This window comes from Nomascus leucogenys, chromosome 9 (assembly GCF_006542625.1).
Source record: "Nomascus leucogenys isolate Asia chromosome 9, Asia_NLE_v1, whole genome shotgun sequence".
Taxonomy (NCBI): Eukaryota; Metazoa; Chordata; class Mammalia; order Primates; family Hylobatidae; genus Nomascus; species Nomascus leucogenys.
The window spans coordinates 61,461,449-61,484,914 of record NC_044389.1 but is presented as its reverse complement, the minus strand read 5'-3'; the positions used below and the strand labels follow the sequence as shown (position 1 = coordinate 61,484,914).

The 23,466-nt window shown below is 39.6% G+C and overlaps 1 pseudogene; it reads left to right on the top strand.

The window, feature by feature from the left end:
- Positions 1 to 14,057: 14,057 nt before the first annotated feature.
- Positions 14,058 to 21,272, top strand: LOC105738201 (annotated as a pseudogene).
- The last annotated feature ends 2,194 nt before the right edge of the window (positions 21,273 to 23,466 follow it).

Sequence of the window (23,466 nt, the reverse complement as noted above, 5' to 3'; positions counted from 1 at the left end):
GGGGGTGCCATCTTTGTTTTTTTCATTTAAAAATGACCTAAAATGTCTTGTAAAGAAGGCGCAAAAGCCATGTGGGAAATAATAAGTAAAAATACCTTAAGTAGTTTTTAAAAATTATTGGCTTAAACATCATTGAGAGCTGTTGTCTCAGCCGGGCGCGGTGGCTCACGCTTGTAATCCCAGCACTTTGGGAGGCCGAGGCGGGCGAATCACGAGGTCAGAAGATCGAGACCACGGTGAAACCCCGTCTCTACTAAAAGTACAAAAAATTAGCCGGGCGTGGTGGCGGGCGCCTGTAGTCCCAGCTACTCGGAGAGGCTGAGGCAGGAGAATGGTGTGAACCCGGCAGGCGGAGCTTGCAGCGAGCCGAGATCGCACCACTGCACTCCAGCCTGTGTGAGAGAGCGAGACTCCGTCTCAAAAAAAAAAAAAAAAAAAAAAGAAAGAGCTGTTGTCTCATCTAAAATGTACTCATTAACACGCCAAAGGATAAAATAAATAAGTAAGTAAGGAGCGTGTTGTATGTCCTTTGTATATGGAAAGCAATTCTCTCATCCACCATTAGTGGGCCATCAGCCTTCCACTTCAATTCCTTCCTGACTGTGGGACGCGTCCAGGCTTCTGAACTGGGTACACCAGATTGTCCTGTTAGTCTTCCTACCATGTGTACCCTGGTATCCTACCACAGTACCATATACTGTAGTCTTCTTTTCAAATGTGAATCAGGTATATGTGATCATTTGATTTTCATTATAACCCTGGAGAAATAATTAAAGGCAAGTATTACCTCTTTGCTGAGGAGGAAAACCTCCGCAGTTTTTGATGGAGCTAGAATGAGGATCCTGGTCTCCTAACCAGGTAGGACATTTTCTCTATTTCTCCCATGCTGCCTCATCTCTTAGATTGTTAGACCTGGACTCCCAAACCACCATGCATGCATTCCTTTTTTTAAAATGTGATTATTCTAGTGATACTGTAAACATAGCTCCCTAATTCTCTTCTATTGCTATTTCACAGAACTCTACTGTTTTCTTGATAACATAAAAAATTGAGTGTGTGCGTGTGTGTGTGTGTGTGTGTGTGTGTGTGTGTGATATTTTTTTCCCTAACCAGGCTATAAGCTCAATGAGGGCAAGGACTATATGTTGCCCATCATGACTCTATGCCAATTTAGTGCCTGGCATATTTGTTGAATGAATGAACAAACACCAGCTACTTTGTTAGTTCCTCCTGTTTCCGTTGCAGAATTCTTAAAACTAATTTGAATGGAGAAGGAAATTGGTTGAGTCAGGTATCTACGAAGTTCAGGAATCAGTTGGCTTCAATCATAGCTCCGTGGAGGTTAGACTACACTTCTTTTCTTCTTCTTACCCCTTCTGCTCTTCCCCTTCTTTTTCCTCTTTTCTTCCTCCCCATGCTCCCTCTTTTCCTCTTCCTCCTCCTTCTCCTTTTGCTCCTCTGTCTCTGCCATTTTCTCCTTCTGCGGCAGGACCTGCTCCACCTCCTCCATGCAGGGTGGTGAAGACGGCAGCTGGTAGCTCTGGGATCTCTTGCCCTAGCTTAGCATCCCAGGGGAAAGAAATATATCTATTTCAACATCACTATTTTAATTTTAGGAACAGATAATTGTAGGGTTGGCCAGGCCTGTGTCCTATTCTCCCAGTGTGGCTGGAATGGGGGTAGGGTACAGTGATAGGCAGCCCCTCTGAAACCATGTGGAAGTAGGGAATAGTGGTTTCCCCAAGGAAGGAATGATGAAAATAACATATGTCTGCCATAAATATTTTCTTAGGGAATTTTATTAAGAAGTAAAGAAGAGGCTGCTTTTAATATGAAGCAACTTCCTGTCTCTTTGAATTAAAGTTCCTTAGATAGAGCTAAATTATGACCTTTTGAATTGTTTGACTTAGATCATAAACTTTTACAAGAAGAAGTACACTTTATTCTTCGAGTCTCAAGGTGTTAATAAGTCACGTACAGTAATAAAGTAAGGAGAAGCCCACCTACAACCTTTTAGATCTATCTGTTCAGCAAAGCAGAGGACAGCAAAACATATTTGGTTTATTTTGGCTTCCAGCCAAATAGGAACTTTAGAAATTTGTTTGCAGATAAACTGTTTCAATGTTGGAGAGGAACTGTACTGCTCAGTAACTACTATGGGATGCAGATCCCCATTTCATGGAGAAAAAGCTGCAAGCAGCATGCTCATTTGCTGTGCATATGGAAAAACATAGAATGCTCACCATTCACATGACTGCTAAAGCATTGAAAGTACTGATATTTCTGTACCCTCTATTCTTAAAGGGGGAAGTGGGTTTTCAGTTTTGAGCATTCGTTGATTTGCCTAGGTTCCTATCTTTGAAAGTTGTCTTCTGGGAAAGAAGTAATAATAAAAAAAAAAATTTTTTTTTTAAAAAGACCAAACTTTTCTTATCCATTGCTACTTCAAGGTACTTTACTTTTATATCCTTCCCATATTGGCATGAACTGTCTGAGGATGCAACTGCTTTTTGTTGTTGTTGTTGTTGTTATTGTTAATTTTTAAACAAATATTTTTGTAGAGATGGGGTCTCACTCTGTTGTCCAGGCTGGTCTCTAACTTCTGGCCTCAAGCAATCTTCCCACCTCGGCCTCCCAAATTGCTGAGAATACAGATGTGAATTATTGTGCCTGGCCTGCAACATTTTTTAGAAATAGAGAATGAGTGTGACAAGTATTCTATTCAGTTGCCCAATAATGTAGTCAGATCAGATACTTAACTGCAGCTGGAAAGTATTAACTGGGTTCTTTTTTTTTGTCACAGGTTTTTTTTTTTATGTATAAACTTGATCTTAAGTAGAAGAAATAGTGAACTTCTGTGCTTTTTAAAGTTATAAATATATATGAATAAGAAAATACTGACAGAAATGAAAACAACCTCACATCCTGTACTTCCTGACATCCTCTTTTAATTTTGTAAAGTTTCCTGTCATTATTTTCCAGTGTATTTATTTTTAAGGAAGTGTCTTTAGCAAGAAGAAAGAGACAAGCACTGCTTCCCTTCCCCATACCCCTGCCTCTCTCCCTCTCTCTCTCACGCACACTCACATAGACACACACACACACACACACACACACATGCCCCTCAGAGATTTAGCAATTTTGCAGTATTATTATTCTACGATTCAGCAACCATGACCCATTTCTAGGTGGACACATAGATTTGGGAAGCAGTGGAGTGAAGCTTCAGCACCAAAGGGAAAGCAAGAGGTACCAGGTCCTAGATCTCTACATTTATTCACTGTGAAGGTGTGATGAAATAAACATGTCACAATATCATTAGTTATTGTTGTTAAGCTACCATTCATTGAGCTATTGCTAGGTATTATGTGCTAAATGCTAAGTGTGCAGTCCTAAGTCCTAAGTACTTTACACACACACACGCACACACACACACATCGCAGGTTTGTAATATGCCCACAGTTTTTTAAATCAGCTTTGTTTCTTTTTCTTTTTCTTTTTTTAGAAACAGGGTCTCCCTCTGTTGCCCAGGCTGGAGTACAGTGGCACAATCATAACTCACTGCAGCCTCCACCTCCTGGGCTCAAGTGATCCTCCTGCCTTAGCCTCCTGAGTATCTGGGACTACAGACACGCACCACTGCACCTGACTCCATAATTCTTAATATCCGAATTTCTTCTGTGGGTTAAGCCTGTGTTTTTGGTGGTCAGGACCTATTAGTAAATTATGAAATTAATTTAATGAGTAGAGATAAATTCAATTCTATAACATCTTTGTGAGGTGAATTATATTAACCCCATCTGACAGATGAGGAACATCAGAGCTTAAAAGGTTAAGTAACTCACCCAAATTCACAGAGCTTGTTAAATGTAAAATTGCATTTGGAGTCTTTTTGTCTCCAAAACCTTGCCTTAACTACTAAAGCTATACTGTACCATTTAACATATCTCACAATAATTCTGGGCATATCACACCACAACTATAACTACATATAGAAGAAAACCTACCTTCCAATGTATCTTATAAGAGAGAAAATAGGGTTTGTAAATTAGCAACCAGCCTGTATTGTATTGAATATAGGCTTAAAAGTCTAATGTGTATGTGCATATGTATGCGTGTGTGTGTGTGTGTGTGTGTCCATGTGTGTGTGTGTATCAATTAGAGGGTGGGGAAAAACATTTATAGAACTCAGTACCATTAATAAAAACATTAAAATTCACTGGCATTCAAAATTCATGAGGGCCTTAGTCAATTTTCTGCTGTTATAGCAGAATACCAGAGACAGGTAATTTATTAAAAAAAGAAATTTATTCTGTTCATGGTTCTGAAGGCCAGGAAGGCTGAGAGCATAGTACTGGCATCTGGCAGGAGTCATTCCATGGCAAAAGGATGGATGGCAGAAAGGGGCACATGAAGCAGAAAGAAAAAGGGGGCCAGGCTCACCACAATTAACCGATTCCCGTGATAATGATAACATTAGTCCATTCGTGAGGACAAAGCCCTCATGACCTAATCACTTCTTAAAGGCCCCACCTCTTAATATTGTTACAATGGCAATTAAGTTGCCAACACATGAACTTTGGGAGACATATTCTAACCCTGGGGATGACTGAGTTCTTAGGCAAGAGTTTCTTACTTTAAAAAAATGCATAATAATCATATTTTGTGTTTACACAATGCTTTCCAGTTTATACAGGGCTTTTCTAGATATCACGTGACTTTCAAACATGCTATGGACTTTATATGCGAGGCCTTCACATGGTACAGGCTGTAAAAGTGGTTCTAGCTGATAACAAGTAGTTATCAACAAGAAAGCTAACACATTTTTACCACAATCCATGTTATAAAAATGGTTCTTATAGATAATCTGCCATTCCCAGCTCATAAAGAAGTAGCATAGCTGCCAAATGAATAACCAAGTAGATATGTTTAATGGGCTCTAAAAAGTCAAACATAAAACCAATCAATAAATTGGCTCTGGGACTCAAATAGCTTTTGCAGGAAACATCTTTACTTTCAGAAATAACTATAATGGTGTTTCGTAAACACTTTTGCCATTTCAGAAAGATCCCCTAAAATACTAGGAACACATCAGGTGTCAGCATTCGTATATTCTCACTCACTCTTCATTTTTTTAGGGGAAAAAAATGTATCCAAATTGACACAGGCAGAACCTCTTTTAGTTGGTGTTGGCTGTCATTTTATTCAGGTTTAAGTATGAGTCTAATTACCCTCAAGGGACTTTTTGACAAGTTTATCACATGACCACCAGAGTTTCTGCTGTGGGTGAAGGAAGTGTTTTTGGTGGTCACAACTATCCATAATATCAATTTAGTGAGTACAGACGAACACTTTTTAAAAATGAAATAGAACAGAATACATAATATCAGAATGTGTCACTGGTAGTAAAGGTAAGTGTGTTTCATAAAACTTTTCCTGCAGTGTTGTGTTAGTCCCTTCTTGCGTTGCTACTGTAAACCCCGAAAATCTGAGACAGGTCTCAGTTAATTTAGAAAGTTTATTTTGCCAAGGTTGAAGATGAGCCTGTGGCACAGCCTCAGGAAGTCCTGATGACATGTGGCCAAGGTGGCTGGGGCAAAGCTTAGTTTTATACATTTTAGGGAGACATGAAGCATCAATCAATATATGTAAGAAGTACATTGTTCGGGTCTGGAAAGGCGGGACAACTTGAAGCAAAGGCAGGAAGACTTGAAGCCGAAGCAGGGAGGGGGCTTCCAGGTCACAGATAGGCGAGAGACAAACGAATGGTTGCATTCTTCTGAGTTTCTGATTAGCCTTTCCAAAGGAGGCAATCAGATATACATCTACCTCAGTGAGCAGAGGGGTGAGTTTGAATAGAATGGGAGGCAGGTTTGCTCTAAGCAGTTCCCAGCTTGACTTTTCCATTTAGCTTAGTGATTTGGGGGCCCCAAGGTTTATTTTCCTTTCACATTATAAAGAAATACCTGAGACTGGATAATTCACAAAGAAAAGAGGTTCGCAGCTCTGCAGGCTTTACAGGAAGCAATGATGCTAGCATCAGCTTGACTTCTGGGAAGTCCTCAGGAAGCTTATGATCATGGCAGAAGGCAAAAGGAAAGCAGGAAAGCAAGCATGTCATGTAGTCAGAGCAGAAGCAAGGAGAGGAGGAAGGAGCCACACACTTTCAAATGACCAGATGTCTAGAAAACTCACGATTATGAAGACAGCACCAAGCCATGAGGGATCCAAACACCCTCCCACCAAGCCCCACCTCTAGCACTGGGGATTACAATTCAACATGAGATTTGGGTAGGGACAAATATCCAAATTATATCAAGTACATATGTGTATATTCTGTGTATACTGAGTGAGGATACTTAACGTGGGGTTATGGTTTTAAAAAGCTTTGGAAGCCACCATGTTAAGGCATTATCACCAAAGGAATTTTAGTGAAAATACAGTTTTTGGGTGGATGTTTCAGAGCACACAAGACTCTGTTATATGGAGTGGGGCACAGTGGAGAGAATCGCTGAGAGGTGAGGGATGTTGATGTCCAAAATACAAAGGAGGTCAAATGAGCGAAACTCCACCTAATCCAGTTATACCTAGTGGTGGTCCTAGTCTTTGGTCATGGCTATGGCTAATAAGATTTAAGATATACCTGTGGGTAGCACAGGCAGAAAGAAGGGCAAAAGGGAGAGGAACAGAGAGAAGAGGCAAAGAGGGCAAGAGGGAAAGGTCAGAGTGTTGACAGTGTGAGTTGGAACAAAGATTGGTATTTATGTGTGAAAAAGAGGAAAAGGAGAGATAAGAGCAAAACTAAGAGACGTGCAAGATGAGGCTTGGCAGACAGAATAACTTTCAGCTTTTAGCTGCCACTAACGTAAGCTCAACTACAATGGCTCAAACAATAGATAAATGTATTGATTGGTTCACTGGCTTGGTTATGTCACAAGGATCCACAGTGTTGTCTTCAGTTGCTTTCCCCTTGTGGATATATGATGGCTATAGGATGGCTAAAGCAGGGCTGTGGGTCTGGGATGACTGGAAGAGCAACTGGGATTATGTGCTTCCTTATCCCATTCAAGGAGCAAAAGGCTGGATTCCTGTGAATCTCTGAATGACAAGGGATAACTTTCCAGAATACCCAGCACTCTTCTGCATACATCTCATTGGCCAGACTTGAATCACATGCCCATTTCTGAATCTATTACTGACAGATGGATGGCATTACTTAGACCATTCAGACACCTTTCTGGAGCTGGGATCAACCTTTCCCAGCCACATGACTAGAAGGGAGGAAAGCAAAATTGAGGTTCATTAGGAACAAGGGAGAAGATTTTTTGCTGAGTAGGCAATCAACAAAGTTCACTGCACACAAGAATTTTTAAAAACTTTGGTAATATATCCTAGTGGCTATAGTAGATTTGATATGGAAAATTTCCATCACTGAAACAGTTTCATTTTTAGAGGCTTATTATGTCATGTTCCTTCTCATAGAAGAATGCCTTTGAAGGTATTTAAATAAACTCAAAGAAATCAAGTACAGAGAGTTTCTATTTTCTGTATATTTTACCACCAAAAGAAATCTCAATTTCTACCCCAAAGTAATATGCTGTATTCACTCCCTAGAGACAATGCACAATGATTGACCTCCGTTGGAACACACATCATAATAGAGAAGCACTAGCCATTGTGTAGAGCTTTACTTCTCTGCCTGATTCCCTCCCCCACTCAGAAGTTATACTTCAGCATTATCCTCCTATGTCCTAGCCAACTTTCTGCATCATGACACAAAGACATTGATGGTTAGGATCATTCTAGCCTGAAGAAAGCAAGGGCAAAGCCAGCCAGGATTAGATGAAACACACACTGTTTGCTGAATGGCCACGGTGTTTTGAGGTTTCTCTTTATGAAAGGCTAGCATAAAGTCAACAGCCCACAGTTGCTCAAATCTGTGCTTTAGTTTCATTGCCACCACCAAACACTTCTCCACCCAGGAGAATTACAGCTAAGTGTTGTTTTAACTACATCCCCAGGGGAGTATTGAGTAAGACAAAAAGCATGCTAGGTCAACAACAGATCTTTTCTGTAAAAAGGAACATTTCAGGAAAATTAAACAAAGTGTAGAAAAGCCTTAGCTTGCAATCTGTTGTTGCAAAGTTCAAACAATGGCTTTCTTCCCTACTTAGGCAAACACCAAGCAGGAAGCTCTGAACAGAAAAAAAAAAAAAAAAAAAAAAGACCGTCCAGAGCCATAGAAGAGAATAGCTCATGATGACAGTCATTGTTACTTCATTCCTATTTGGACACAATTAAGGCCATTAGTTCTTTCATTCCGATTCATCTGATTATTTTCAGAAGTTCTAGAGTGAGGACCTTACAATCCTAGAAATCCTACCTGATGAACTGTAAAAATTGAAGCATAGATTTTCAGTTAGTTCAAAGCTCAGCTAAATCCCCAAATAGTTTGACTGGCCTTCCGTTGTTCCCTGGCAACGATGTGCAGGTAAATTGCTCTCCCTGGGATCTCTGCTGATGGTAGGGCCTATGGGAAAACAAGATTCATAGCTTGCTCACTGGTGTTTGCAAATACCTTCTGGAGTTTGAAAACTATACTTTTCCTATGAGGACTTCGTGATTTTCTGTTTGGAAAATTTTGTTATTGTCCTCCTGCTTTTCTTTTCCTCTGCTGCACAATTTCAACATTCAGTTTTCCATTAATCAATGTCACAGTGCCATCCCACAACAATGTCGGCTGAGCTCACTGCTGGCTGCCTTCATAGTAACCAGCTGAAAATATTATAGGACTTTTCCCCATGAGCCCACACTAAACAAAAGCACCTTGCCACTTTTTTCTGTTTTAACATTTGTCTACCCCAAGAGGAGTGGGGCAGAATTCAGAAAATATTTGTCATCTGGGAACAGAAATAAACAAACAGGTCATATGAGAGGCCTTATTTTTTCAGATGCTCTACTGATTATCTCACTTTGTTGACTGATTAATGCCATTCCCCTTGAATAAGTCGTTTATATTACCTCAGTTTCTATTCTATGCTTCCTACAGTTGACATTGCTAGGATGAGTAAATTCTTATAATAGGTGGGGATTTGGTGAGCACTGATATATTTGACTAAAAAATTTCTTTTATAAAGTGTTTTAAAAATAATTTAAAATTTCAAAAGCTCTTAAGGACATTACCTAGCATTTTAAGGAAAGCCTAGGACACTGATTTTCATTCCCTTCTGAGTTCTTTCAGCTTTAAAATGCTATGAATTTATGAATAGAATAGTTCCCCCTTATCCTTGAAGGATACGTTCCAAGACTTAGTAGATGCCTGAAACTGTGGATAGTACTGAACCCTACACTGTCTATACTATGTTTTTTCAATCTGATAATCTAGATTGTTGCATCTACAGTGCAGATAACTGGACCAAAAGATGATTCACCTTTGGAAGGGACTGAGCGGAATGCTGTGAGATTTCATCACCTACTCAGAATGGTGCGCAATTTAAAACTTATGAGTTGTTAATTTCCAAAATTTTCCCTTAAACATCTTCAGATCGCGGTTGACTGCAGGTAGCTGAAATTATGGAAAGCAAAACCATGGATAAGGGGGAAACTACTGTATATACTACCTAAGTCTCAGTATGGGATTCTGAATTTGTTTTACAAAGGTTAAATAAATCAGTTAAATATTGATTAGGTAATGCAAATCTATGCATAAAGCAAAATAATAGCATAATTATGTGATTACGTAATAATACCTTACACACAATAGGTACTAAAAAACTATTTCTTGATTCTTGCCAACTTTCACATTTTCGCATACCGGTTTTCTAACTATACAAACTCTATGCAGTGGGATTTTCAAATAGATGAGTCATTTTATAGCAATATATTTTATAGCTTATATAACTAATATGTTTGGAAGGAAATTTATTCCTTTAGTAGGATGAGATCTGTCATTCCTATCATCTCTCACAGGGTCTTCTTGTTTCACTTTATATGTGTATGGCATTATAAAGGCTTACTGGAGTGCTATTTTTTTTCTTCCATTACACAGAAGTCAGATATTAGAAGAGCAAAATCCATAATATTCCTTCCCAGGAATATCCCAAACCAGACAAATAAACAGAAAACCAAAACACTTTTGCCTTGTTTGACCTTAACTAACGCTAGTGGGGTTCAACATCTTCTCTAAGGTTCAGGCCCTTGTCTAGTTGGATACAGACCAGGTAATGTCCTCTTTGCTCCAATAAGAGAAAGGGCATCCTTATTCCTCCTGGTTTTACCAGCATTCTCTGTATCTTTCTTAACAATCCCTGCCAATTTGCCCTGTCAATCACCTTTTAAAGCTTGCTGCCTGGTTCACATTTGTGACTCCTGACTTCCAGTAACCTACTGAGTCTACCAGGTACATTCAGACTGGTCTCTCCCTGGACACCCATCATCATCATCACAGTAATAATACCTCCCACCTATTACTATGTGCCAGATAGACAGCATGCATAATGTGGACTATCTCAATTAAACCTTACAAAAACCCTATGAGGCGAGTACTGTTATTCGTTGCTTCAGGTTACTAAGAAAGCACATAGCAAATAAGTGGTAGAGGCAGGACCTGAACCCATGAAGTCTCCCAAGTACTATTCTCCATCTCCTCTCAACTCTTGCTCAAATGGAGAACTGAATAGGAGCCACTTGGGTAACAGCCAAGCTCCCTAACCATATGGCATTTTTCCCATCTGTAGAAGGGCATAGGTCCAGCTGCATAGAATGATGTTGCCTTCCGACAGTCTTCTCTTAATTACCTTAGTGGCAAGAGGCTTTATTCATTTTCTTTGTACTCAAAATTAGCTTTTACTTTTTATCCACACATAACACCACAGATAGCCCAGATTGAATTCATTATGGGGTATCATGTCCCCTGTCATTTGTTTATAAAAAGGGCTCTGGCCTGGCCTTAGCAACTTTTAGGTGAAGCCATCTTAAAAAATGTCAAGAGCCACAGAAATAGAGTTCCAAAAATGACAAACATTGCAAGCATTCGTTTTATACCCACACAATCTTTATTTTCCAATTTCTGTTAGTTGAAAACAAGAACAGTAAGAGAGCTCAGAAGAGACTGGATCTTTAGAAATACTTCCAACTATCTATAGCCAAAAGCCAAACATACTTACTCCTACATCCTTATTTCATGCAAACCAGATAATATAAAAAAGACTTGGAAAATGCTTTATAGCTGTGTGTAAGCTAAAAAACCTACATAATCACACACAAATGAATGGGAGATATGAGTAGCAAATACAGGGCCTATGTTCTTCTTTACCATAGAAATGGAAAGCATAAAAGACTAAAGTGTGGATTCAATTAAGAACTTAGTGGTGCCCTTTAAGAGGTGGCATTTTCCAGTATGTATCTCAGGCAGTCTAACGAGTGATACTAGAGAGCAAATGAAAGTCTCTAAGGGGAACTATTCTGTCTCGTGGTGAAAGTCAAGGCAAGGTGAGAGATAGAAGTAGATTTCTGGGCCAGGTGCAGTGGCTCACGCCTGTAATCCCAGCACTTTGGGAGGCCAAGGCGGGCAGATCACCTGACGTCAGGAGTTCGAGACCAGCCTAGCCAACATGGTGAAACCACGTCTCTACTAAAAATACAGGAATTAGCCGGGCATGGTGGCAGGTACCTGTAATCCCAGCTACTCGGGAGGCTGAGGCAGGATAATCACTTGAACCCGGGAGGCGGATGTTGCAGTGAGCCGAGATTGCGCCATTGCACTCCAGCCTGGGGGACAACAGCAAGACTTCGTCTCAAAAAAAAAAAAAAAAGGAGATTTATGGTTGCCAGGGTTCAGGTCAGAAATATTGTAAAGTAAGAGGGACCTTCTCACTTCATGAGAGCAAAAGTCTTAGCTTGGTAGGAAAGGAGCTATCTAGCTCCTGTCTGAGTGACAGAAACAGAAAGGAAGAGTGGGCAATACCCCTCTCTGTATTGCATTTGGCCTGTTAGGAAACCATGAGATGGGGCATATGATAAACCCAGTCTGCTCCTGTCTCAGTGTTCCCCTCTGGAATCTTGAATCAAACAGGAGTTTTCTCAAATGAGCAGACTGTCTGATTCTGGAAACTGATCACCTACCCAAGTACGAGGTTCCAGATGGCAGGGATCTGGTCTGTTTTGTACACAGCTGTATTGTGAGGACCTGGGACATAGTCGGTGCTCAGTGAATATTTGTTGAATGAACATTCAAATGCACACGACACAGAGCCCAATAATTTGAGAGCAGCCCAGAAATATTTGGGACTTGTTTTGCTCTTCACCTAAACAATGATGGCAAAACAAGAAAAAGGAGGAGGAGAAGGAGGAGGAGGAGAAAGAGGAAGAGGTCATTCATCATCTGCTGAGTTATTTTGTTCATATCCAGTTTCTGCTTCCTTGCAGAAAAGATGCCAGAAGATTGTAAAGGAATAATTGTGTGTTTCTGTGTATGTGTGTGCATGACTATTCTTATTGATGTACATATATCAAATCATGTTGCTATATCTACCTCTGTGGTTGACTTTAATTAAACTTTTTTCAACCCTGCTGAAATGAAAGACTTTTCTAATTCTCCTGATCTAGTAGTAGTTATTTAGAATTATAAGAAGTATGATTAGCTCATAAATAAAAGAGCCCATCTTTGCTAGTAATTGTGCTAATAAGAGAAAGGCAATCCGGTAAGCCCAATCCTCTACTCCAGAAATCTCAGGACATCTAAAATTGGGAGTTGGTGGCCATGTAAACAAATTCAAATTACCTTCCAGCAAAAACCTCAAACTACTTGTTTGAGATGGTTTTGGCTGGAAGACGTGAATCCAGATCAAAATCAAAAGCCACAGAAATACTGAAATAGTTGAAACAGAGACACAGTCATTACAGGAAGCTTATGAAGGTTCAAAGGAGGTTAAAAAAAGAAAAAGAAAGAAAAGGAAGAGCTGCAGCAAGAAACGCTTGTGGCGTTCATTGCCCATCCCTACTGGAAATGTTGACGATATCCTTTGAAGAGGAAGAGGAAGGAGTTCGAGGTGCAAAACAAGCAGCCCAGACAGTGACAAAACAGGAAACAGGAGTGCTGATGAAACTGAACTGTGAATTGGGAAGACAGCAACACATTAAAGCCACAGGGCTATGAAAGACACCCAAAAAGGACAATGTAAAAGTGGCGAGGGACTCAGAATAAACTATGGATTAAATAAGCATTGACAAATAGATAATGAAGTCTAAATTTTCTTATTGAAATGACCTAGAAACAAACTTAGTCATATTATTATCATTGTAGGAGTATTCTATTGTACTAGAATTGCATTGAATCAAATATTGTTTGAAATAAAGAGACCTTCAGATTTGGGGGGATTCTGTTGTTAATATATAGAGATATCTCACAATGGTGTTGGTTAATAGTAATATGTAACAATTAACGCATTGCCCCAGTACTTTATAGGTAATATCATTTAATCCTGACAAATTTTTTTTGCTTGTTTTTTTGAGACAGGGTCTCCCTCTGTCACCCAGGCTGGAGTGCAGTGACCTGATCATGGCTCACTGCAGCCTTCATTTTTCAGGCTCAAGAGATCCTCCTGCTTCAGCCTCCTGAATAGCTCGGACTACATGCATGCCCCACCACACCTGGCTAGTTTTTTTTATTTCTAGTAGACACAGGGTCCCACTATGTTGCCCAGACTGGTCTCTAACTCCTGAGCTCAAGTGAACCTCCCAAAGTGCTGGAATTACAGGCACGAGCCACTGTACCTGGCCAACAAATCTTAAAAGGTATATGATATTAACACTTTCAATTTATAGATGAAGTCTCTGAAGTTGTATGATTTGTCAAGGGTCAAGTTAAGGGCCAATGTAGAATAGTTTATGGCAATAGCTTCCCACTCTTGACTCCAGAGCCTGAATTCTCTGTACCATTTGATCAATGCATGACATGACATTCTACTGAGCACACCTCTGGTTCATTTCCATTTCCATTTGCTCTGTTTGCCAGAATTGTTGCTATGTCCCTTTGCCAACCTTTAAAGAGAGAGATAATGGGCAGCAAATTGCCCAGAATTAAGGAACAACCCAAGGAAGAAGAAAGAATCCAAGATAATAAGGCCCAACGGCAAGTCGGTTATTACAGATTATAGAATTCAAGTCCCTCATTAGAGTGAGTAAATTTTTGACATCTAATTAAAAGTCTTGCTAAAAGAATTTTAGCAGGTTAGTGACAAAATCCTTGGACTAGGTAGAGAATGACCAGTAAGTTATTTTATGTACACTTATTTAATAATATAGCAATACTTTTTGAAGATTACTGTGTCAAGAATCTAATGTAACAGCCTTATTATAACTTAGAATATTGATTTGAACATCAACATAAAATAAGGCATCCCTGAATTTTTCCCAACCAAGAAAAATGTCCTTGTACTGTGGCCACAGCACGTGTATCTTTCCCTCCCTCCCTCCCTCCCTCCCTCCCTCCCTCTCTCCCTCCCTCCCTTCCTTCCTTCCTTCCCGTCTTTCTTTTCTTTTCTTTTTTTTTTTTTTGGAGTCTTTCTCTGTCACCCAGGCTGGATTGCAGTGGCATGATCTCGGCTCACTGCAACCTCCGCCTCCTGGGTTCAATGATTCTCGTGACTCAGCCTCCCAAGTAGCTGGGATTACAGGCGCCCACCACCACGCCCAGCTAATTTTTGTATTTTTAGTAGAGACAGGGTTTCACTATGTTGCCCAGGCTGGTCTTGAACTCCTGGCCTCAGGTGATCCATCCACCTCAGCCTTCCAAAGTGCTGGGATAACAGGCGTGAGCCACCGCACTCAGCCAGCATGTGTATCTTTCTAATGTAACTTACACTCTTGACACAGTAATCTTCAAAAAGACTGTCAGTTCTTTTGGCATTATTATTACTATTTGACATTATTGTTATTATTCATATAATAACAATAACTTGGCGTGGTTAAGTTGTTTGTCTAAGGTCACATAACATAGTAGATATTTTGAATTTCTCCAAAATATTTCATCCAAAATTCATACTGTTTTCCAGTAAGGTCCAAATTGGATTAAATTTAAGTTTATGTCACTTTAATGCAGTTGTTTTTAAAGAAATAAAAACTTTGCATCAGAATCCAGAGCATATGTTTCTCATTTGGCTGCCATTCCGGCTTTGTGGCACGCAGAGTTCACTTCCCCAATCAGGACAGTTTTGGATGGCTGCTGCTCTTTCATAACCCAGCTGGTTTGTAATGCTCGTTAGGTTAGGGAATGAGCCCCTCAGACACTATTGCTCAGAATTCTTTAAAGTCTTAAGGCAGATTCTGTCTGGGTGCAGTAGCTGACACCCATGATGTGATATAACACTTGGGACAGTGGGGTGGGAGGATCACTTGAGCCTAGGAGTTTGAGGCCAGCCTGGGAAATATAATCAGACCCCATCTCTAAAAAATAAAAAATAAGAAATTAGCTGGGCATAGTGGTATGCACCAGTAATTCCTGGGGGTCAGGGGTCAGGGGGTGAGGCTGAGGCAGGAAGATCTCTGTAGCCCAAGACGTCAAGTCTGCAGTGAGCCACGATCGCACCGGTGCACTCTATCTAGCCTGGATGACAGAGTAAGACCCTGTCACACACACAAAAAGCAAACTCTAAATGAACAGAAAGACCTACATATACTTATGTGGATGAAGGCAACACAGAACACCAAGAGGCTTCCACTCAGAGCACAATCATGTTGTTGGGAATTTGAGGGCAGATGTAGAAAGATACACATGCTGTGGCCACAGTGCAAGGACACTTTTCTTTGTTGGGAAAAATTCAGGGATGCCTTATTTTATGCTGACGCTCAAATCAATATGCTTACTAGTAAATGCTCCTGGGCTAAGGCTGTTAGAAGATGGAACGCTGTTAGCTTGGTTCCATACAGAATGGATTTCTAGACTTCCATAATTTTATTTGATTTGGATTAATGGGGCTCAAATGTATTCATGTGATAAAACAACCGAAAATCATATTGCTGTTTGTAGGATAAAATGAAATATAAATACTTAGATTGTTAAAAAAAATCCAGTATATGATTTTGTTTTGAATCATATACTATTGTATACTATTATAGGAGAATGATAATATTCTTAAAACCAAAGGAATATGTAAAAGGTATGGAGAAAAATGTGTAATTGAGAACGTTCTATCCATTAACATCTTTTTTCCGTAATATTTTGTGTGGAAAAGATAGCTAGTTGCCTAACCTTGATTCTTATCCCAGCAGAATATCTCTCAAGACAAAAACTACATTTCCCAGTCTCCCCTGTGGCTAACTGTGGCCACGTGACTAATCTCTGTCAAAGATATGAAAGCATAATTCCCAGATAAAACGTCTAGAAGGACTACTTAACAGAATTTTACTCAGCTGGGAGTGATACTTTCTGCATTTCCTTCTTATTTTGGCCTGCAATGCAGGTGTGATAACTGGAGCTTCAGCAGCCCAGAGATGACCTTAATAATGAAAGCCATGTGTTAAGATAATAGGGAAAAGAGCCTGGGGGTCCCAGATGATATTATGCAGTGGCCATAGCTAGACAGTTTCTCTTCCAACTCCTTTTATCTGAGGAAAGAAACCCCCAAATTCCATCTTGCTTTAGGCTTTGGTAGTTTGCTTTTTTTTTTTTTTTTTTTTTTAATGTGCAGCAAAACCTAATCCTGATATATAAGCAATAAAATCCTCTACTCCCAGTCCTAGCATTGAATTTCAGAACCCAAATACCTAAAACTAGTGATAATCAGTATAAGAGTATAGTTTGAGAACCATGAGTTTGGTTCTTATCTGTGGATTTTCACTGAAAAAATTATAAAAATAATTATTGAAACTAACTTCTATTTTTATCTTTGTAAGTCTTGCTTTCACTGAAAAAAGAAAAGAATAGGTAAATGGCACTGGATCTCATTCACATTTTCTTTCTCTGTCTCTGTCTGTCTCTCTCTCTGTCTCTCTCTTTCTCTGTCTCTCTCTGCCTCTCTCTCTCTGCCTCTCTCCCCAAGTAATATTCAGCAATGATGTCAGTTTCATCCTGGTCAAAGTATTTATTTATTTATTTTTTGCATATCTATATAACACTTTAAGTTCATTAAGTATACCTACATAATTCTCTCTTACGATTCTCATAATAGATCCATGAAGTAGGCAAGACAAACATATTTCCATTTCTACCAAAGTGGAAACTGGGTTTTCATCCTCATTACATCAATTTGAGGCAGATGGGACTATTATCTCTAACATACATAAAGCAGAATCATGAAATGATCACATCATTTGACCCAGTGCCTTGAATACAAGTTGGCATTCAATAAATACTTGCTGGATGCCTGGATGAGTGCCTGGGTAAGTGAGTGAATAAGGAAAATGATGCAGGGAAGTTAAAGGAGGTATCAGAGTAACAACATTGGAATTAAAATGAGGGGGTTTTCACTTCTATTCTAGTTCTTTTTTCATTAATTATACCATGTTGCCTCTCCCTAGAAATTCATTCTTCAATTTGCTGAGTTGTCCATTTGAGTGTACTGTGAGTGGAAGGCAGTTTTCAGATGGTCATCAATGGTGAACTTCAGCTGATGCCCCAGCACAACATTGTACACACCACAAAAGAGTTTGCTTCCACTGGCAGCCCTCCCAATCCTCACATATTAATGCTTTGCCAACAGCTATTGTCTTTGACAAGTGACTGTGCTGGCAACATAGCATTTCCTTAAACAAAGCCCTTCACATGGATAGCCAGCAAGGAGTCTCATTTCTAGCTTTGCCTGACACCATCACACAGCTAGAGTATTTGTTTTACTTGGGAAAATGTTCCAGGAGGCTCTGTGCTTGTGGTAATTGTTGTGGTTTAACAACGGCTTAAAGATTTGAACTAGGAAACATAAAAGCCTCAGTGGATCCTAACATTTAGAACATTTTCTTTCTTCTGAAGGAGCTAAGAAATAAACAAGAGCCAGAAAAACCTGAACTTATCGTCTTGGGTTATTCTAAGATATGTGTCTGAAGTGAATTTACTTTTTTTTTTTTTGGCAGACAACTGAGACAAATATTAAATGATTTCTTCTAAGTCACCTAATTTGTCAAGCTATTAGCTATAAAGTCTAGGTCAGGGGGTTCAAGGCTTCCCTGGGCCACATTGGAAGAAAAATTGTCTTGGGCCACACATAAAATACACTAACACCAATGATAGCTGATGAGCTTATAAAAAAAATTGCAAAAAAAATCTTGTAATTTTTAAGAAAGTTTGCAGATTTGTTTTAAGCCACATTCAAAGATGTCCTGGGTCGCATGCGGTCTGTGGGCCGTGGGTTGGACAAGCTTGGTCTAGGTCCTATACTACTTAGCTAGTGGATGGAATTCTAAGCCTGCCATTTGCTGGCTGTGCAAAATTGGAGAAATTAATAATTCTCTCTGAACCTCAGTTTGATTTTTTTGTTTTTTGAGACAAGGTCTTGCTCTGTCACCCAGGCTGGAGTGCTATGGCATGATCATGACTCACTGCAGCCTTGACTTCTTAGGCTCAAGTGATCTTCCCAGATTAGCGTCTTGAGTAGCTGAGATTACAGGTGTGTGTCACCATGCCCAGATAAATTTTTAATTTTTTATAGAGAGAGGGTTTTGCTGTGTTGCCTATGCTGATCTCAAAATCCTGGGCTCAAGCCCTCCTCTTGCCTTGGCCTCCCAAAGTGCTGAGATTACAGGTGTGAGCCATTTCACCAGGCCCGAAACTCAATTTGTATATATTCATAACTGGAATAATGTTTCTTGACTCAAAAGTTGTCAAAAGTTTAAATGAGATGTAAGGGGTCTAGAAATTTAGAAGTCGCTCAATTCCATGTTAGTTTCTTTCCTTCTCCCACTAACTGTATTTCTAGAACCCCTCGCCATATTCTGTGACCAAGGAGAAGCACTGAGAAATCCAAAATAAGCTTTATCAAAGCATTCTAATTTGCTTTAGTATAGACAAGTTTAAAATTTCCCATAACGTGTATAATTCACAAAAATACCTAAGAGGATCTAGAAGACAATTGGCCTGGTTTACTTCACCTATGATAATTCTGGTTCTTTGGTGTATTATACTTTTGGCCAGGATTCTGTAACAGGACTCAGAAAATTGAGTGAAAACATCTTGGTGCCAATGACTTTCTCACAATCCTGACCCAGAAGTCCTTACCTATCTATGCCTTTTCATAGCATGCCCATACTTTATTCAGCAAGTGTATTTGAAGCACCAAATATGTGCCAGGCACTATCTAGGTGCTAGCTAAGTATACAGCAATGAGCAAAATAGATAAAAGAACTGTCTGTCAGTAGGGACAGACAGACAATAAACCAAATAAGTATGGTCTGTTGGTGAGTGATAAGCATGATGGAGAAAAATAAGGTAGAAAGAGAGACATGGAGTGTTGGGGGCAGGAGTTTGCAAGTAAACATGGTAGTCAGGAAAGTCGCATGAGAAGATGAACAAGTAAAGACATAAAGGAGGTAAGGAATGAGCTCTGCAGAAATCTGGAAGAGCAGAAAGCATGGGAAGTACATAGACCCTGAGGCAGGAGAGTGCCTGGCATATTTATAGAACAGTAAGAAGGCCAGTGTGGCTGCAGCAGAGACAAACAAAGGAGAAAATAGCAGGACATGAGGTGAGATGGGTAAGGAGATGGGGAGTGGGCAGATTGTGTATGGCCATTATAAGGACTTTGTATTTTACTCTGAGTGAAATGGAAGTATTTGGTAGGTCTGAGAAATGACATGATCTGACCTATGTTTTAAAAGAACTATTTAAACTGCTGGGTTGTGAAATAGGCTGAAAAGCAGTGAGATCAGCAAGGAGATGGTTGCAGTAATCCAGTGAGACATGATGCAAATATTTGCTGATGGATGGGATGTGGGGTGTGAGAGACAGAGAGAAATCAAAAAGGACTCCAAATTTTTTGGCATGAGAAAGTAAAAGGATGGTGTTGCCTTTAACTTATGTGCAGAAGACTACAGGAAAAACAGGTTTGGGGGCAGATCAGCAGTCTGGTATTGGACATACATTTGAGATGATTATTAGACATCCAAAGAGAGATGTCATGTAGGAAATTAGATATCAAGTCAAGACACAGGGGAGAAATCTGGGCTGGAGATATAAAAATGTGAGTGTTGTCAACCTATACATGGTATTGAAAGAAAAGAAGACAGATATTTATGTGCATAGAGACAGGCAAGTGGGTAAGATGTGGTGGAGGGAGCTTGTAGAAGGTCTCTACTGTGTGCTTAAATTTTCCCAGTGGAATGAGAAGCCAGATTATCCATAGGGAGTTTCTAGTTAAGGGACAGGAGGAATGGCACACGCCTAGCTGTAGAGTAAGAGTGATTCCCAGTAATAACTGCCAGACTACTAGTCTTTATCTGGCCTAAGTTTCCCAGACTCTGGAAGTCTAGGGCCCATTCTGTCAGTGCCTCTCTTTGGTCCACCATCCCAGGTCTCAGTTTTTCTCACCTGTATCTTTGTGGTAGGGTAAACATACAACGTGGCTCTTTCCTAAACAGGGACTTTAGTATCCTGGCTCAGAAAACCTGCTCTTCCAAGTCATTTGAATGTAGGGTGCCTGGAAAGAAGAAGGAACCATAGAGTTCAACAGCTTCAAACCTTGCTCCGTTTTTTTTTACGTGAATCCTAGGGAAACAATTTTATTTGTAGTAAAAGATTTATATGTACAGATGTCTATAAGTGTTATTTATAATAAAAAAAATGTGGAAACACTCTAAGCATCCCAAGAAGGGGAACTTTTAAGTAAATTGTCATACACCTGTAAGATAAAATATTATATAGGCATTAAAAGCAATGTTTACAACAATGCTTAATAACATGGCAAATGATTATAATATAATGTTAGATAAAAAATTAATATAGAGGTCAGTTGGATAGTGAGAGATTTTCTCACTCTAGGGAGATTCTTCAATCACTGTGTCAACAGACACAGATGTTTCCCTTTCTTCCTATGATAAAGATCAGGGATCCAAACTTGTTCGAAAAGTTGAAGAGCCACCATTTGTTCTCATTGGAATGGCAGGCTTTCCAGCAATTGTTCCATAAGGATTATACAAATGGAAGAGCAGAGGAAATGCTAAAATGTCCCCTCTCCTGATCCACATGTGTTATAGAAGCAATGACTGTTGGTATGGGCTGTTCTGTGTATTAGGAATTCTGGGCAAAGCCTAAGCCTTGGAAGGAGGATGCTGTCTTGATTTTGTGAGAGGACCTTACTTTAGTTAGACATCTCATTATTGAGGTTATGTGTTTATGTTGGAAATAAATTACTTGAGTGGGTTCAGACGATAACACGGTATTTTGAATACTGGCTTCCTTTCTTGCACTCTTGATTTTCCTGGTGACCAAATTACTAGTGACTAGTTCACTAACTAGGTCATTCAGGGAAGTCAAGTTAACACAAAGGAAACATGTCACCTAATTCCACTTGATGATGTTAAAACTTTAAAACCACCTTCTTAGAGTGTAAAGATGAAATTAGGGCCGGGTGTGGTGGCTCATTCCTGTAATCCCAGCACTTTGAGAGGCCAAGGGGGGTGGATCACTAGAGGCCAGGAGTTTGAGACCAGACTGGCCAACATAGCAAAACCATGTCTCCACTAAAAATACACACACACACACACACACACACACAATTAGCCGGGGGTGGTGACACATGCCTGTAATCCCAGCTCCTTGGGAGACTGAGCCATGAGAATCACTGGAACCTGGGAGGCGGAGGTTGCAGCTACTGTACTCCAGCCTGGGTGATAGAGGGAGACAGAAAAGAAAGAGAAAGAAAGAAAGAAAAGGAAGAAAAGAAAGAAAGAAAGAGAAAGAAAGAAAGAAAGAAAGAAAGAAAGAAAGAAAGAAAGAAAGAAAGAAAGAAAGAAAGGGAGAGAGAGAGGGAGGGAGGGAGGAAGGAAGGAAGGGAAAAAGAAAAAAGAAAAGAAAAGAAAAGAAAAGAAAAAAAGAAAAGAAAGAAGAAATTAGTTCTGAAGAAGATAGCTGGCCATCCCTGAAGTACTGCCAGTTTGCTGAAGAATTTCACATGCTTTGTATGTTATATAGGAGTCCTATCTGCCCTGGTTAATCTAACTTTTCTTCTTCCTGTCTTGTGAACTGGCTGTCTCTATTAGAACTTTTCTGAAACTTGCATGGAATATATTAACAACTTGTAACGCCTCCCACAACTCTTAAGTGTATGTATGTGTGTCTAAACCGAGTCAAGAAAGCTTACAATAGAGCTTCATAGTAATAGTATTTATTTCAGAATCATAATTGTAAACATGAGAATAACTTAATTATGAACTCCGGTTTAGCTCTTTTATAATTGCAGAATTATATTTTAGCTGCGTTATATTAGAATAATTTTTAAATGTCATCTTATTTTAAGCACTCATGCTAAGGTAAGTGAAGAACACTTTTTAAATTTTCTCCAGAAGAATCATAAACAAGAAACTAAACAAATTACCTATAATGAAAGTGACTAATGAGCAAGCTGGTTTGGCTAGATACTATACACAAACTTTGATAAAAGGCAAAATGCTTAATTTGTATTTTTTTTTTAGATGGGGTCTTGCTCTGTCACCCAGGCTCTAGAGTGCAGTGGCATGATCATGGCTCGCTGAAGCCTTAAGTTCCCAGACTCAAGTAATCTTGCCACATCAGCCTCCAGAGTAGCTGGGACTACAGATGCACACCAGCACGCCCAGCTAATTAGAATGCTTTATTACACTTGTGAAATTTTCTTGTCTAACCTGAGTTTACATTCTATAGTGATAACATAGCATATGTATTGCTATTAAAGTGACTATGTAAAAAAAAAATGTAAAACTGTATATACAATATGATTCCAATTTTTTACTTTCATATGTGCAGAGAACATAGAATGAAAAGAAGTATTCCTAATAATTATTTGTCAGTGGTCGACTTGGGGTTTTTTCTATGTTATATAGTTCTGTGTTTTCTAAATATGCAGTCAGAAGCAGATATTTTTCTTATAATTACATTTTTAAATTATGATGGAGAATTTTCAGCAAATATTAAAATAAGGAACTCCTTGGGAGGCCGAGGCGGGCGGATCATGAGGTCAGGAGTTTGAGACCAGCCTGGCCAATATGGTGAAACCTCGTCTCTACTAAAAATACAAAAATTAGCCAGGTGTAGTGGTGGGCGCCTGTAGTCCCAGCTACTTGGGAGGCTGAGGCAGGAGAATTGCTTGAACCCAGTAGGCGGAGGCTGCAGTGAGCCGAGATCGCGCCACTGCACTCCAGCCTGGGTGACAGAGCGAGACTCCGTCTCAAAAAGAAAAAAAAGAAAAAAAAAAAAAGGAACTCCTGAGTTATCCCCAGTCCTCCTTGGGTCACTCTGTCCAGCTTCTGATTCCTCTGCTTATTTTAGTTGTAGGTTTTATGAGA